The 15,234-nt window shown below is 46.0% G+C and overlaps 1 protein-coding gene across 1 annotated transcript in view; it reads left to right on the forward strand.

Annotated features, from left to right (window-relative positions):
- Positions 1-15,234, forward strand: part of PTH1R (parathyroid hormone 1 receptor) — a 119,467-nt gene that overhangs the window by 62,618 nt on the left and 41,615 nt on the right. The gene's annotated exons all lie outside the window — the stretch shown is intronic.

Raw genomic sequence — 15,234 nt, forward strand, 5'->3', positions numbered from 1 at the left:
TGGTGAGATCCACCAGCTGCTCTTGTTCTCACACCCTGTTCTCTGACTCTGTGACTGTCAGCATTCAGTACTCTGCTCTCTCCTTCATTGCCACAGCAGCGTTGGTGGGGCTGGGGAGATGGGCATGACTGGCAGACTATGGGCTTTCTACCACGGTCAGTTTGGTAGAGCAAAGGCATCAAATCTCTGTGCTTTGCAGACATGCCCTTTGTCCTGTTTTGAGACCTGGTTTTGCAACTGAGGCCAGTATTAGCTCTGCCATTGACTGAAACAGAAAGAAATTTAATATATCTTTGTTTAGATATCTCATGGACCCAAGTTCTGGCTTTGGAAAAAGCTATTCTGAGGTGCTCAGCAATAGAAACCAGGCTCACTGCCCCATCTTCTACAGCAAATCTCTTTCCAGTCCCAAATAGTACAGCCAAGAGGAGGAATCATCTTGATGTCAATACTCACAGCAGTATATTGAAGGCTTTAAACACTCAAGGCAATCATTAGCAGTAGGTAGTTAGATCAAATTAACCTGCAAGAGGTCCAGTAATCCAAAGACAGAATGAATTCTGATGTAAGAAGACATTTCTTGGGACAGATTACAAAGTTGTAAAAGCACCTCCAGCGGCAGCCTTTCTGTGACACCCAGAAATTCGCTCTAGCACTTCATGGAGCTGGACAAGGAGAGAAGGGGAGATCTGAGTAGTTCCTCTGTCCTTTACAATGGAAAAGAATAGGAGCTTTGCATGTTGTGTCTGTTTTTCTTGTGTTTTTTTTCTTTTTTTTTTCCTTCTTTTTGCATGCTGTTTCCAGTTACCTTGCATGTTTAAATCTGTGCTTGGTTTCTCACTCCAAAGAAGGAAAAAGGACAAGCCCACAATGAAGCAGGAGTTTTGGGGAGATCATGATGAAAGCACATCATACAGTCATCAAAGAATGAGACTTCCTCAGCCTTTCTCACATAGTGTTTTGTGGTGAGGGAGAAGATTTACATTCAGTTCTGCTTGAAGGAATCTATGTTATTAATTCCCAGAAATGACGCTTTACTGCCTAGCGTGTCAAAGGTGAAAAAAGAGATGGAAATCCCTTCCATTAGTTCTGTTTCACTGTGTCTGAAACTACCAAAAGCGCTGGTGCAAGAGCTGGAGCTCAGCTGTTCAACCTCATGATCTGCTTGTAGAGATCCTTCTGGGACCATTGTAGCAGCCTTCAGCATGGAGCAACTCCAACAGGGAACAACCCTGCAGACAGCCCAGTGGCGTAGGATGTTTGGGAAAGGAGAAAGCTCCTGCTTAAAAACCCCTGCCTAAGTCCACAAAGAGTGGCTTTGGACTTGAGTCCCATCTCTCCAGGGAAACTCCGCCACAGGTCATAGGAAAGGAGGCCTTTGACCCCATGGATGTTTCAGAGCTCCTTTGCACTGGATGCTTATGCAAGCTCTGCAACAGGTGAAGGCTGCTGTGCAGCCTGAGGTCTGGGTTTCGCATCACTGCTCTGGGGTTTTGTCCTGCACCCCCCAACGTTCAATGTCATAGCTTGTGGATAGAGTCAGAAGAGGACTCGGAGATGCGCATCTGCTGCTGTGGGCACACGGGGATGCTTCCCTCTCATGGCTTTCTATGAGAAATAGGGGTGTGACTTTTGCAGGTGGCTTCTGCTTCTCCAGGGACCCTTTGGAGGACCTCTTCCTGCAAACCTCCCCTCATCAACACTTCGTGTTCATACCTGGACCTGAACCAGGCTGAATGAAGCACTGTTCCTCTGCCAGCTTGGAGGCAACCAGATGGAAGGTGTGAGGAGGCAGCAGTCATGTCTCTTCTCTCTGACAAGGAGGTGGAATCCCCTGGAACCCTGACTGCACGTTGTGGTTTGAATTGGTTCTACAGGGCACCTTTATGGCAAAGGGAAGGAGTGACTTCGGCATAAGCCTATATCCTTGATGAGACAGCTTATGTAGCTTGTGGTCGCGTGGATTAAGGCAACCAGGGCTGAACAGAGATCAGTTATGGTGACAGAGGTGCTAAGGACCTGTGTATGTACACAGAGGCCAGTTTTCTTATGGCCAAAAAGCATGACCCCATTTGTTATTTCAGACTCCCTTTAGCATGCAGTTATGGGCAGGGACAATGGCCAACCAGTTGACCTGAGAAAGGGCCTGTTTGGAGAAGGTTTGTTTTTCAGCTGGATCAGCTTCCTGATCTGGTTCATCATGCAGCCACATAAACAGGAGATCCATCACAGGGCAAGGAGCAGTGCCAGGAAGGAAAGGTGTCGATGTGAGCCGTACCACATTGAGCATTACCTGCTGAACGTCTGAGATTTTGAAAACCCAAGCTGATTTATCAGTGTTGCCTTCTCTCCTTGCTCCCTGCTTCACACCAAGGGCTGTATGCATCCATTTAGTGCTGTCAGAGTCTGTCCTGCAACCGCCCTTGACCCATGCTTATCCCTGTCCATCAGAAGTTGCCAGATGCCACCTGGCAGAGGGATGCTCAGATCCTGCCTCTGCCTGGCTGTGACTGCAGCCCAGCGCTGTGATTTACTCCATAATAGTCAATGATGTGTGTTTTCAGAAGCAGTAAGGGAATTTGGGACACCTTGATTTATTTTTTTAATTAATTATTATTTTTTTAGATAGAAAGAAATATCACATAAGCTGGCAGCAAAAATTTGTAGGGCTCCTGTCCTCATTTTTGGGAGCTGACGCACAGGGATATTCAACACCTCACCTCCGATCTCAAAGGAGAGACTGTGGCAGAGCCAAGATTTGGATTCTCATCCCCTTACTCTTCAGCCAGGGCAGAAGCCACAAACCACATTTCCTTTTGTCCTGGAATTCAAGGTGAGGCTACAAAGATTCAAATAGAGGTGGACAGAAACCGGTGAAAATCTTTAGACAAATCCCACTTGACTGAAACTCAAAACTCTCATCGCCTCTCTCACTTTAAAGCCTCGGGTAATGTTTGGAAATGAGGAAAACAGATTTGAAATTTCCTGCAGTGCAATGGGTACCTGGGTTCTCCTCCTTTTTTGCCCATCTCATTGCCGAGTGCATTTCACGGGCCAGTTTTTTCCCCAGTATAAACTGGCAGATTCCCACTCCGTTTAGTGCAACAGCACATTCATGCCTTTCTCCCACAGTTCAGCACTGCAACTTACTTTTTCCCCAGCTTCTAATATTAATTCAACCAACATTTTAACATGGGAAAACTTCGAATTTCAGAGATATCAGTGGGCCTAAGGGATGAGAGGGAGCCTGGATCAGCACCAAACCTTGGTTTTGGGCTGGTACCTGCTGTTCTTCTCTCACCTTCAGCTACCTGCTCCTAACGCATTTCCTTGCAAACACAGGCTAAAACTGGCTACATGGGTTTACACAAGTGAAGGAGACACATTGTGGGAGGGACCCGTGAGTCCAGCACCACTACTTGCCCCCAAGAGGGGAAATGAGATTTTGAGGAGCAGGTTTCTGTGCATCGTTCTCCTGGCACAGACTTGGATTTGGTGTGGAGACATGCATCAGAACTGGCTTTTTGAGTGGAAAATGCTATCCTGCCTGTGCTTGGACTTCATGAGCTCTTCCCCAGGAAGCAGCCAGCCCAGATGAAATAAGTACCTTGATTCATGCTCCACCATCCTCTAGAAGCAGGAAGACCTTGGTCTCCTATCTGCTCCACCTAGCATTGTCCTTTTCCCTTAGTTGTTTTTTACTGTTTTGTTTTACTAAATCCACAGTTTTCTTCAGCCCACAGGATTATCAGCAAATGCCACGTGCCTCCCGGTGCGGTGCCAAAAGGCAGCAGTGACCAGTGAGGTGTTAATGGTTTTCTCCCAACCAGCCTCCACCCTCATGCCTGGCCAATGCTAGCTTCATCCTTGTGCCAAAGGGCTGATCTTAACGTAGCTCCAGCTGCTGAAAGTGGCCATAAAAAGCAGCACAGGAGGCCTAAAACCTGAACTGCATGTTGTGGAAAAAAAGGAAAGAGTTAATGGGAGTATGGAGAGCAGTAGTGTCCACCCATCTTGTAGAGACTGGAAGGACATGTTTATTGCAAGGAGATTTCCAGAGGCTGGGAGGGATGTTCACTGCCTGCCTCTAGTTTCAACATTCATCTGATTCCTGCCCCATGCCCTGAAAGATCAGGCAATTAGCTGTCAAGTGGAGTATTCAAATGTGTTATCTGCTACCATGGTTCAGCAATTTCTTGTTCAGTTGAAATAAACCAGATGCAATTTTAATTAGATATGACTAAGCTGCATTGCAGAAGTTGAATTGGGGACTAAGGAGCATCATGGTGAGCAATGGACATGCCAAGCATTTCTGGAGAGTGGGAAAGCATGGCTGTTATGTGTGTGATTGCTAGCAGGGTTGATAGTCCAAAGGAAAGGTAAAAAAATTGATAAAACTCTGAACTTTCTTCAGCAACAATGAACAGCTGTTCATGTATAAAAGCTACAAATTCACTTCTCTCCCTCTAAAAATGTTAAGGTTTAGTTTTTATGCTAGCTAGTGGAGGGTGAGCTTCCTCCAGCCCTCCTAGGACAGACCACAAAGACAGTGTCCTCTGTCCCCTGATCACCTTCCAGGCATCTCTCTGGGCCTGAGGACCTGCTGCGGACTCTGATCCATGGGGTGACATGGGGAGATAGGGCTGAGCCAGTCCGGTGTGCTCCCACATGGCCCTGTCTCAAGATACGTGCATCATCTACCACTTTTGGCTAAGGCACTGAGGGATGGAGACCCATAATATTAAAACAAAAAAAAAGCCACCAACCCAGAAACCTGTCCCCACAAGCATTTGGCTTCCTTTCTTCTTTTCTCTCTTTTTTTTTTTCTTTTTTTTTCTCCCCTTTTTTTCTTTAAATTTAGTCTTTAGATGAAAGCCTTTTGGAAAGAACAGGAAACCCTAAAATTTCTCTTCTACATACACAAATATTACATTTCAGCCATGGTGGGCAGCCTGATGCCCACCTGGAAGTTAAACCTGGAAGAGGATGAAGTGAAATTCCCAGCCGTAAGCCATCAGACCTGACTTTTTTTATATATATTTTTTTTTATCCATGAATTAAAGGCCTGTCTTTCCCTGGTTTGGAAAAGGAGATGGGACATTTTGTGGGGGAAGGGAGTTTTTTTTTTATATACAAACCTGTTATTAACAAAGGCCATCAGCAATCCTTTCTCAGAGTCCTAGGTGTTGCAGCTTGCCTCAAAATGACTTGTTTTTTTAATAAATAAACCTATTTGCTAGGGAAGCAGGTTATTTTTAGCTGAGAAGCTGTGTATATTTACCTAAGCTGTGTGGGTTCTGCATCCAAGTTTACGGCTCCATTGTCCCTGAAGGACCTATACCCAAGCCCAGGATCTGCTCCTGCTTTTCTCTCCAGAGGCTCAGGCATCATCTCCTGGTCATCCAGCCTGCCAGGGTCTCCTCAGCAGCTGAGAGTAGCCTCAAGTGCCTTAGATGTTAAGGGAGACAAAGGCATCCAAGGCACTCAGGACTTGCCCTAACCACATCAATAATTCGTATCTTCTCCTGCCCTTTCTCTCTTCTCCTTACTTCTGTGTTCAGTCCTTGTGACTCAGTGATGCAGGGACAGAACGTTGGCTTAAATACTGTCTTGCAAACATGCAAACTGTCCCTTGTTAGTGTGCTCCCAGTACAGTTTTGGTCTGGGTGCATAAGTGCACATCATCTGGGGACCAGTATGGACCAGGGGAACTTTCAAGATGGCACCACAGACAATGCTGTTCTGGGGCGTGCATGAGGGGGAGTTCAGATCATGGATATGAGCCGTGCTGGACCTGAAGGGCCTGAAAATGGGCTATGGTCTGTTGTGTTGACTAGTATAGATGCAATCAGTGAGTCTTGGTCAAGCCTGGGGTTTCTCATTGCATCTGTGGTTCTGGTATGCATCTAGAGAGCACTGAAACCCTACAAAGAGACATCATCTCCTGCCCAAAGCCATCTACCACAGCTGCCATTCAGGTCAGCAGATTGTGATGACCAGCGAGGGCTTGCAGCAGTTCACAGATGGCTACTCACTAGTTGTGCCTGAATTAGAGCTAGCAAGAGATAGGAAATACCAACGGCTGGCCTCTACCTGCAAAAGTTATGGGCCAAAGGCTTCCAACCCTGTTGAGAAGTGTGTGCTGAGCAGCTGTATGGGTCTGGAAATGCACAGGAGGGATAGGTCTCAGGAGTTCTGGGAGGTGTAAATGGTCCGTGTGTTAGATATTTAAAGTAACATGGAGAAAGGGTGAAAAACAGTACATGGGATGTCTAAACTGAAATACTAATTATGAACCTTATTTCTATGCTCATTGTAGTGATTGATATGACCAACACTATACCCTCTCAGAGGGAGATCTGGAGAGGTTTGGAAGGACTAGATGTACTCAAATGAGGAAAGAAGGATGCCTGGGCTGAGCCAGGCCAGTAGTGGCAGGTCAAGTCTTATTGGATGGGTGACTGAAGGTAATATTTCTTCTTCCATGTTGTGAACTCAGTGAGTGGACAAGAAGCATGTGAAATGGGCTAGTGATGTCAGGGTAGGCAGCTCTCTGGAGCTGTGTCGTACTAGCTATTATCTGGTAGCAGTCATAACCTTGGGACTTCCCCATTCTGCCTTGAGGTGAGTGAAGACACATTATGACTTGAAACAGCCCCTGGCCCATGCATCTTTCCCTTCCAAAGTCCAGTTCCTCCAGGGCTGAGCACGCAAGGGGTGTTTTGCCCACTAAACACCACTGTGCAGACCAGCAAGGGTCTCTGAGTAGTAACAGGTAGAACCTACATCCATCCACCCCCTCTCCTCACCCTCCCCTCATGCTGGCCATCCCATGGTACCCATAAACACACACAGATGTTCAGAGATGCGTGCACTGGCACAGGACACACTGCGCACGACTCCGTTGAGAGACACTGCAGCCCTGTGTCCCCCAGCTACGCATGCAAACACACTTGGATGCGTGCAGAGCATCTTTCCCCAAAACAGACACATGCTCCCCCTGTATTGCACAATGCAGGTCAACAATATGCAGCCCTTCCTACAGGCATACCCACCTATAGATCTACACATATGCATATGCAAGCATTCATACACACATGCTGTAACAACTGAGCTTGAAACTCATCCACAACGCCAAACACCCCTGTACAGAGGCACTGGCCCTCCAAGTCTCCCTTTCTCCCTCCCCTGTCCCAAAATGCTGGGTCGTTTTTTCGGTTGCTCCTCCCTGCCTGTTTCCAATCCACCAAATGTCCTTCCCGTAATAGAGTGACCACAATTGCACACCGTATTCCAAATGTGGTTTCCCTGGTGCCTTGCACAGTGCCAGAGTAAGTTGGGCAGATTTATATTCCATACCCCTAGATAAACACCTCGAGACCATGTTTGCATTTACCCAGCTGCCAAGCACCCTTGCAGATGGTTTTAATGTGTTCTCCACATGCATGTACCACTTGCACAGAAATCGGGATTGAGACTGGGGGGGAAGGAAAGGAGACAAGGGAAAAGTAGCAGGCAGGAGAGAATAACCCTCATTGCACCCTGTGGAGACAGTCTAAGCAGTGAGCAGGCATGGCCCAAATATGCCTTTCCCTTCCTCTCTCTTCCTCCGAAGCAACCTGGAGTGTGCTGGGATTTCTGACTAGGCTCAGGCGGACAAGCAGAAACAAAGAAAGAACAAAATGAGAGATGCATGTGACACCGCCCTTTCCCAAAGTGCTCTGTGACTGGCCTTTCTGCCTGCAAAAGGCAAGTCCTGCAGCAATGGCATCGAAGAGTGTGTGCACTCCATCCTGAGCATCCCATATTGGCTTGTGATAATGACTACAATTGCCATGCCCTGGGATTTCAACCCTCAAGGGCTAAGGAGAGCTGCAAGGCACATCTGTTCTAAAACTACAGTGATCTGTGCTACTATAACTACCCTGTAGTACAGTACTACTGTAAAGGAGTATTCATGACAATCCAAGCAACGGTGAGATGAATGGGTACGCTATAACAGTAACCTTTAGGCACCGACACACACGCCCTGCCTGGAGGATTTTGCAGTCTAGCCTTAGAAGATGGGAAAAGATGATCTGTGATAAAAGAGCATGCAGATGCAGAGAAGTAAATCAGATTTTCTGACTTCTAGCTGGCAGGTATATACCTGCCTTATTGTGATTGATATTAGAGGAACATGTCATTAACTTCTGGTTAGATGGTGAACTGACATGTTTCCACGTACTTCATCTTCTCAAAGTGCTTATTTCATGGTGGTGGTGGTGCGTCCTCTGCAGAGCTGGATGAGGAGGAACTCTCTGCTGGTGACCCAAGTCCCTGCCCCAGCACAGCCCTGGGAAGGCAGTGGGTGAAAGTAGTGTTCAGCATCATCTCTCCCAGCACATTTCCCTGAGGCTGAGGTCTGTACTGCACAGAGGGCTTTGTTGCCTGAACCCTTGGGGCTGCCTTCAGCTGAAGCTGGGGACTCACGTGAACTGGATTGATGGGCTGAGAAGTACAAAACAGCCTTGTCAGGAATGCATGGAGAAACTAGAGGAGGTGACCCTTACTGGTGCAGGGATGTAGCAGTGGAAAGAGAGGGTCTGAGCTGTGCTGTGGCTTGGCTTGGCTTGGCTTGGCTTGGCTTGAGGAAGTGATGAGCTGGGCACCTCAAGACCAAGAGATGAGAGCACCAGTACATACAGGAGATGTGTTGGCATCTCTGTACCTAGCAAGGAGGGAAGGAGTAATCTGGAATGTTTCAAAATTTCTCTTGTCCTTGAAAGTGATTGCCTCCAGCATAAGTAAGGTGGTTCCTGAGACCTGGAGTGGAGGTAGGGAGCCAGGCCAGCTGGAAATCTGAGGTGTCTTTGGGAAGCCCAAGCGACTCTGCTGATATGAGACAGCAGCATACAGGGTACTGAAGTAGGACAAAGATGCACCGACCTGTCCCAGCACAAGGATGGCCACAGAGCTTGGTGTTAAATGCAGAGGAAGCTGTGAGTGACATGATGCCCTCCTCCTGGCCCCATAATGTCACAGCCTCTATTTACTCTAATAATACTATCTTCAAATCACTCAGGGACAATGGAATTACTGACCTCATCCCCAACATGATGCATCTAAAGAGTAGAAGCTCTCTCTTAATTTATACTATAAGCTTTCTTCACTGACAGTTTACCCCTGGGGGGTTTTTGCATCATTTTCCATTTTTGTAGCTCATCTCCATTCATACTGCTTGCCAACAGGGGAAAAATCTTTCTTCTCCTTCTCTCTTCTTGGATTAAGCAGACCAAGCACTTCATTCTCCTCTGGGGCCACCATGAAATCTTCCCACCCTCCCAGTCCTTCCCTATTGCTGGAAGATTTTTTCTTTCTGTTCCTTTTCAACAAAGGGACTTAGGAGCTTTTCCTTAGAGCGGTTGTCTTGTTTGACCAGCAGCAAGGACATCTCAGGACCTGTGAAGCCTCTTCTGGCAAACTACTATGGGATGAAGAAGCACAATAAGTCTTAGAAGACAAAGCTTCAGTTCCTGCCTCAGCAGGTGGCTTTTGCCAACCTCACTTCCCTGCCTGTGTTAGGTTTGTAGTCAGGGAGTGTGGTGGCCACTGGTCTGCGCTTTCTCCACAGGTACTGTGGCCTGTATCCCTGAAGTCCTATCAAACTAGGGAGACAGAAAGGGATTCACCAAGATGAGGCACCTGCAGAGTCTCTGGAGAAGAAAAAGGTCTTGCCTTATTTTCAGCTACTCATGTCCTGCAGGACTAATGTCTATAGGACTGCAGTGGTTGGCCATGTCCTGTAAACATGAGAAGCTCCAGTGCAATTCCCGCCTTCCCTGTCTCCATCCATGAGAGCTACCTACAGCTCTGAATCTGGAGCAGTTTCACCCCCATACGTACATGCCTGAGAGAGAAGTGGTGTCCTCCATTCAGCACTGCCTGAACGACCGATACACACCCAGAACAATTTGCATGTGGGATATGTATGAGATTTACTTGTTTTCTTAAAAGTTTATGAATTCCTTTTGACTTACATCTTCAGCAGATCCTGTTCCTTCCAAGGAAATAGATGGTTTGCGTTCCCCAATCACTTGGAAGGTGCGGCTTCATGTCCCAAACCTACCCACCTGTACTAATCCAAACAGCATATTTGAACTCTCAAACTATTTTTCACCAAAAAAAGAAATTTTTCAAGAGCTTTTCAATCAGCATTTAGAACAAACTGGATCCTTTCTGATTATCTCTGCTTCTAAATATTGTTAACAGTGTCTCAGGAGAGACTGGCTTATTTTTAGCATGTCAAAAGCACACTACTTACGGGTGGTAGATTTTTTTTTTCTAATGACAGCTTCTAAAAAACGTTGAAAAAATGGATTTTATTTTTTATTTTAAAATATAGCCATCAGAAAAATTGTCAGCTTGTGGATTTTTTATTGATTTCCTGAAACTCCTCACCATTTTTCAGATTTCTTCTTGTAATTCAGTGTGGATCTCTTTTTTGAGATGTGACCAGGAGAAAAAGGAAAACAACAGAGAGAAGCCAAGTTGTTAGTACTGTTAATGTTTTTATAAACCAAGAAAAAAACGTTTAGAGGAAATATTTGGGAAAACAAACAAGAAGAAAAGTCTTGTTTGGATTCCAGCACAATACCAATGGAATATATGGTATTTTCCCTCCCCATTTTATCATCAGCTCAGCTGTTCTGTTAAGTGACCTCTACAGTGAGTAAAATAGGAGAAAGTTGGAGGCAGAAGGTGCAGTATTTGGTCCTGGGTATCACATCGGTGGTCTCAAGCTTGTGAAATTAATGGCAGAGGTGCCACATGGCTGTGCAGACCAGAGGATACGGCGGGTGGAGTGAGCGAGAAAGGAAGGAATGTGGGGAATCAGAGTAGTTTTGGTTGGAAGGGACTTTTAAAGGTTGTATAGTGCAACCCCCCTGCAATGAAGGGGGACAACAACTCAATCAGGCTGCTCAGAGCCCCATCCAATCTGGCCTTGAACATTTCCAGGGATGGGGGATCTACCACCACCCTGGGCAACCTGTGCCTGTGTCTCACCACCTTCCCAGTAAAAAAATTTCACCCTTATAACTAACCTGAATCTCCTCTCTTTTAGTTTAAAACCATTCGCCCCTGTCCTATCAGAAGGCCAGTGGTTTGCCTTCTTAGATGGAAGAAATGGAGGTACCAAAGATAGGAGTGAGAGAAGGATGGTGGGGCTCTTCTCTGGGACACAGAGGGGAGAAACAGCTTTTGGCTGCATTAAAACCCAGGAATGCGGATCCAACAGTCACAAAGTGTGGCTGGTCCTGACGTCAGTCAATATTTCCATTTGAAAAATGTTTTCCAAGAGTTTCAGTCAATGTAGGAACTTCTCCATTTGTTCTGAAACCAGGAGGTCCAGAGGCACCTGGCTCAACATGCGGGTGTCCCCCCCCCCGCCTTCCCCTACCACAAACTAATAACTGCAGTCCTCTTCCCAAACCAGCTCCCCTCCGCTTGCCCCCACGGCTACCTGGACTGGCAAGGAACAGCCATGCTGTGCCTAACTGTAAGCTGTGCTCGTGCCAGCTGGCTGCCCAGCCAGCCAGGTGACAGCTGCCAATGGTCACCTGCCCTTCCCTCTGCTGATCATCAGCCACCACAAAACTGGCAGGGGGGAAAGGATGACTGAGATTTGGATGAAATGGGTTTTCCAAGCATTGAGAGGGGAGAGACAGGGGATGCTGTAGAGGTGGGGAGGAGGTTAAAGAGGTTTCTCTGTGTTGTAAGGGTTCATGATAACTATGATGGATTCATTTGTGTCTTTTCTTGGGGACTCAGATGCTTTCTGAAGATCGAGTCCCAACAGATCCTTAACAGCTTTAATGAATCAATTCTACAGGTCAATGCACAGAGGCATGGAAAGATTTCAGATGCAATGAGAGGCAGCAAAGATGATCTTATTTTTTCTAATTTCTGAGGCAGCTGATGGCTCCAAAAATTGTCCACATGATAAAGCAGCAGTCCAGAGGTGTCCCGACACCGGTTTCCACTGTTTCCTGCATAGAGCCTTCAACCCTCTGCTTTTTGGGAGGATTGTGGGGATCAAAATACCCCAAAAGAACTAATGGCATAGCCTGTTATCCAGAAACCGTTGGTTCCCTTTTGAATGAGCCCATTGCAAATGTGTGTCTGTGTGTGTTTACAGCATGAGGAGGGTGTACCCACCAGATACATTTCCACATTAATATTTTCTGGACAAATATTGCAGCATGATACTAAATGAAACTACTTACAAGTGAAGGATGACCTTTGCAAGTCATTCTGAAGCTCTTAGAAAAGTGGAAGGTTTTTCTCCCAGCATTGACATTTGGATGAATTTTTTCCTCCCCAATGTTGTTTCTTCACAGCTTACCCAAAGCTTACCCAAATTTATTTATTTTGTAAAAAGAATTGGTTTTATTTTAAGACCACTTTGAGGACTAAATGAAATCTTTATTTACTTTTTTGTCTGGAAAGAAACCTCAGAGACAATAACATTTTGTCCTAATCCAAATTTTGTGGGGGACTTTTTTTTCCCCTCCCATTTTCTTTTGATCCTTTGTTGTGGTTTCAGAGAACTGAAAAATAAATAAACTGTTTTTCACAGCGTAAGTAATCCTGCAACATAATGAGCCAAAGGGAAGGGCTTTCCCTGTGTTCATGAATAAGAAAAGTAGTATTATTCTTCCTCTAATGTGACTGGAAGCAGAGAAAAATGCAATAAACTTCCTTCTCCTCTTCGTCACATTGATGCTGAGGAACTCTAGTTCCTCTGCCCTCACTCCCGGTTAGTGCTTCAGGAGACAGGCAGGGATTAGTCTGGTCCTTTTCATCAGCACTGAATTAAAGATAAGAAATCAGCTGTTAGGGGATGACTTTTCCTGTTGTTTTTCATGTCCTTAAATACCAGCAAACTGAATTGATCACTGTGAGCTCCGACCCTGGAGGGCACCATCCCAGCCCTTAAGGCAATCCCAGGTCTTTAAAGCAATCCTGGGTTCTTATTTAATCTTGTGAAAGTACATTCATTCTGAAGGTTCAATTCTTGTTTGGTTGAAAGATTGCTAAGGAACTAGCTTTGATACTAATGAAACATGCTGAGATCTTGGCCGTGTTTACCATTTCTTTGCTAGTGGAGCTCTTTTGCAGATAAGAGCAGGCTGTTCTGTTTTATTTCGATTCACATGTAAGTCCTCTCTGTCAGACACTTTATATGCTGTCAATAAACACGGGCTGCCATCGGTATGGTGGGCAGACACTGCTCTGAAGGTGAAGTGGGACAGATTCACTCATTCTTCCTTTTCACTTCAAATACTCTACTGCAGCTGGATTTTAACCAATTAACACAGCCCAACTCAAAGGCGTAGGTAAGCATCAGGTTAGGTCTGGGCGCACAGTCCTTCCCCAGGGATGGGAAATGCAGCCCATGTTGAACATCCATGTCTGAATGAGAGCTTGCTCCCACGTAGGACTGGGAGCTTATGGATCAAAAGCTGCAGAAATGGGTGGCTGATAAACTGAGAGGATGTAAGTGTTGGGGAACAGGGTTTGACTTCTCTCTTTTTAACGTAGTGTTGATAATGAGGTCAGTTCCCAGAGCTTATAAGAAGCCTGGAGGATTCCTCAGCCCTTCTAAGTATGGATAAATTTTGACTTTGTCCCCCACAGACTTAATGAACAGATGATGAGGAAGGTGAGGCTGCCAGGAGGGTGGGCAGCCCATCTCCCAGGGCAGTCTGCCTCCATCACTGGTACCTCGGCTGCCTCAGAGCCCGGTGGCAAACCGTGCAGGCTGCAGAGCTGCTTGATGACCCTCTTAGCCTACATGCTCATGTAGGACGTGATGCTGGAGCCCTTGAATGATCGGCTGGTACCTTCATTTGCAAAGAGAGAACCAAAGCTTCTCATAATTACGGGTCAATAGAAGACCTGCTTAATTACTTCTCCAGTTCTGGAGAGTTGCAAAATTACAATTAAAGAACTTTAAATATATACTTATATACTTACTAGTTTTCTGAAGAAAGTTTAGAGGCAAAAGGCAGGCATAAAATGTGGGAAAGGACTTCTTTCTTGGTTTGCATCTCTGGTTTTCCTTAAGCTAAGCACAGAAGCCAGAGCTATCTGCTGATAAATAACAGAGGGAAGTGGGAGCTCTATGTATGGGGGAGGCAGGATTTCTCCTTCAAGGCTATTTTAGCTTTCTTCAGTGAACAGAAAGGGAGAACAGAGGTGATTTAAAGAAAAATTCTGTAACAACTACCCCACCACTCCCTTCTCAAAAAGGTTGGGAAGTAGCAGTGAGCCTAGCAAAGTGGTATAACAGAGATAAACTGTTCCCCGGATATTTGCATTCCCAAGGCGACGGAGCTCATGTGACTCCTCCACCTGCCCATTCTCTTTCTGCTCGTTTTCTGAAAACCTGTGACTGAGAGAAGGGCAGAAATCGAAAATAGTAAGTGCTGAGGAAAGCTAGGAAAACTCAACCATTATATACATGGTGCTTGGCAGCAGGTGACTGGTCAGTCAGTGTGCGTGCCCTGGCAATTAGCAGGGGCATGGCTCCAGATCAAATCACAGGGAAATGGGAAGCTGGGACCAGTGAAGTCATAGGCGAAAAGGATGTCAAATGGGAAAGGATGCAAATATTTAGGAAAGAGAAATGCCATCATTTTACTCCTTACAAAGCAAGATAATGAAATATTCTCTATTTACAGTTAGAAACATTGCCACAGATATATCTCTAAAGATTCTCACCAGTTCTCAGTGTTACTTAAAAGCGCACCGAAATTCCACCAAAAAAAAAAGCAGCAAAGCATCACAGTATAGCATAGGACTGGCTGATGTATAATGAGTTAAAATTGCAGCTGAATTTGAATTAATGGTTCGTAGGCATTAAATCACAGCAAATCTACTCTGTGGGCATGAGTATCTTGCAGGGAAGCCTGAACTGGTAACTCTGAGCCTCACAATGATGTAGCCACAGCACAAGCTCGCTCCTTGGTAGCCTAGGCTCAAATCTGTGCTGCCTTGTCAAGGTTATACCCAGCCAAGCTCCCTTGGGCATCTCCAGGTTGCCCGTCAGCCTCAGCCTACAGAGTCCTGAGGGCTCAGGTCCTCCTGTTCTCCACTCTGCTTTCCTGCCCCATTTTCATTTCTCCCAGCCCACAAGGGAGAGCAACTTTCCAGAAGCACTGACCCCTCTCAGGGAGCGCCCAGCTCTCA

This window comes from Falco naumanni, chromosome 4 (genome assembly GCF_017639655.2).
Source record: "Falco naumanni isolate bFalNau1 chromosome 4, bFalNau1.pat, whole genome shotgun sequence".
Taxonomy (NCBI): Eukaryota; Metazoa; Chordata; class Aves; order Falconiformes; family Falconidae; genus Falco; species Falco naumanni.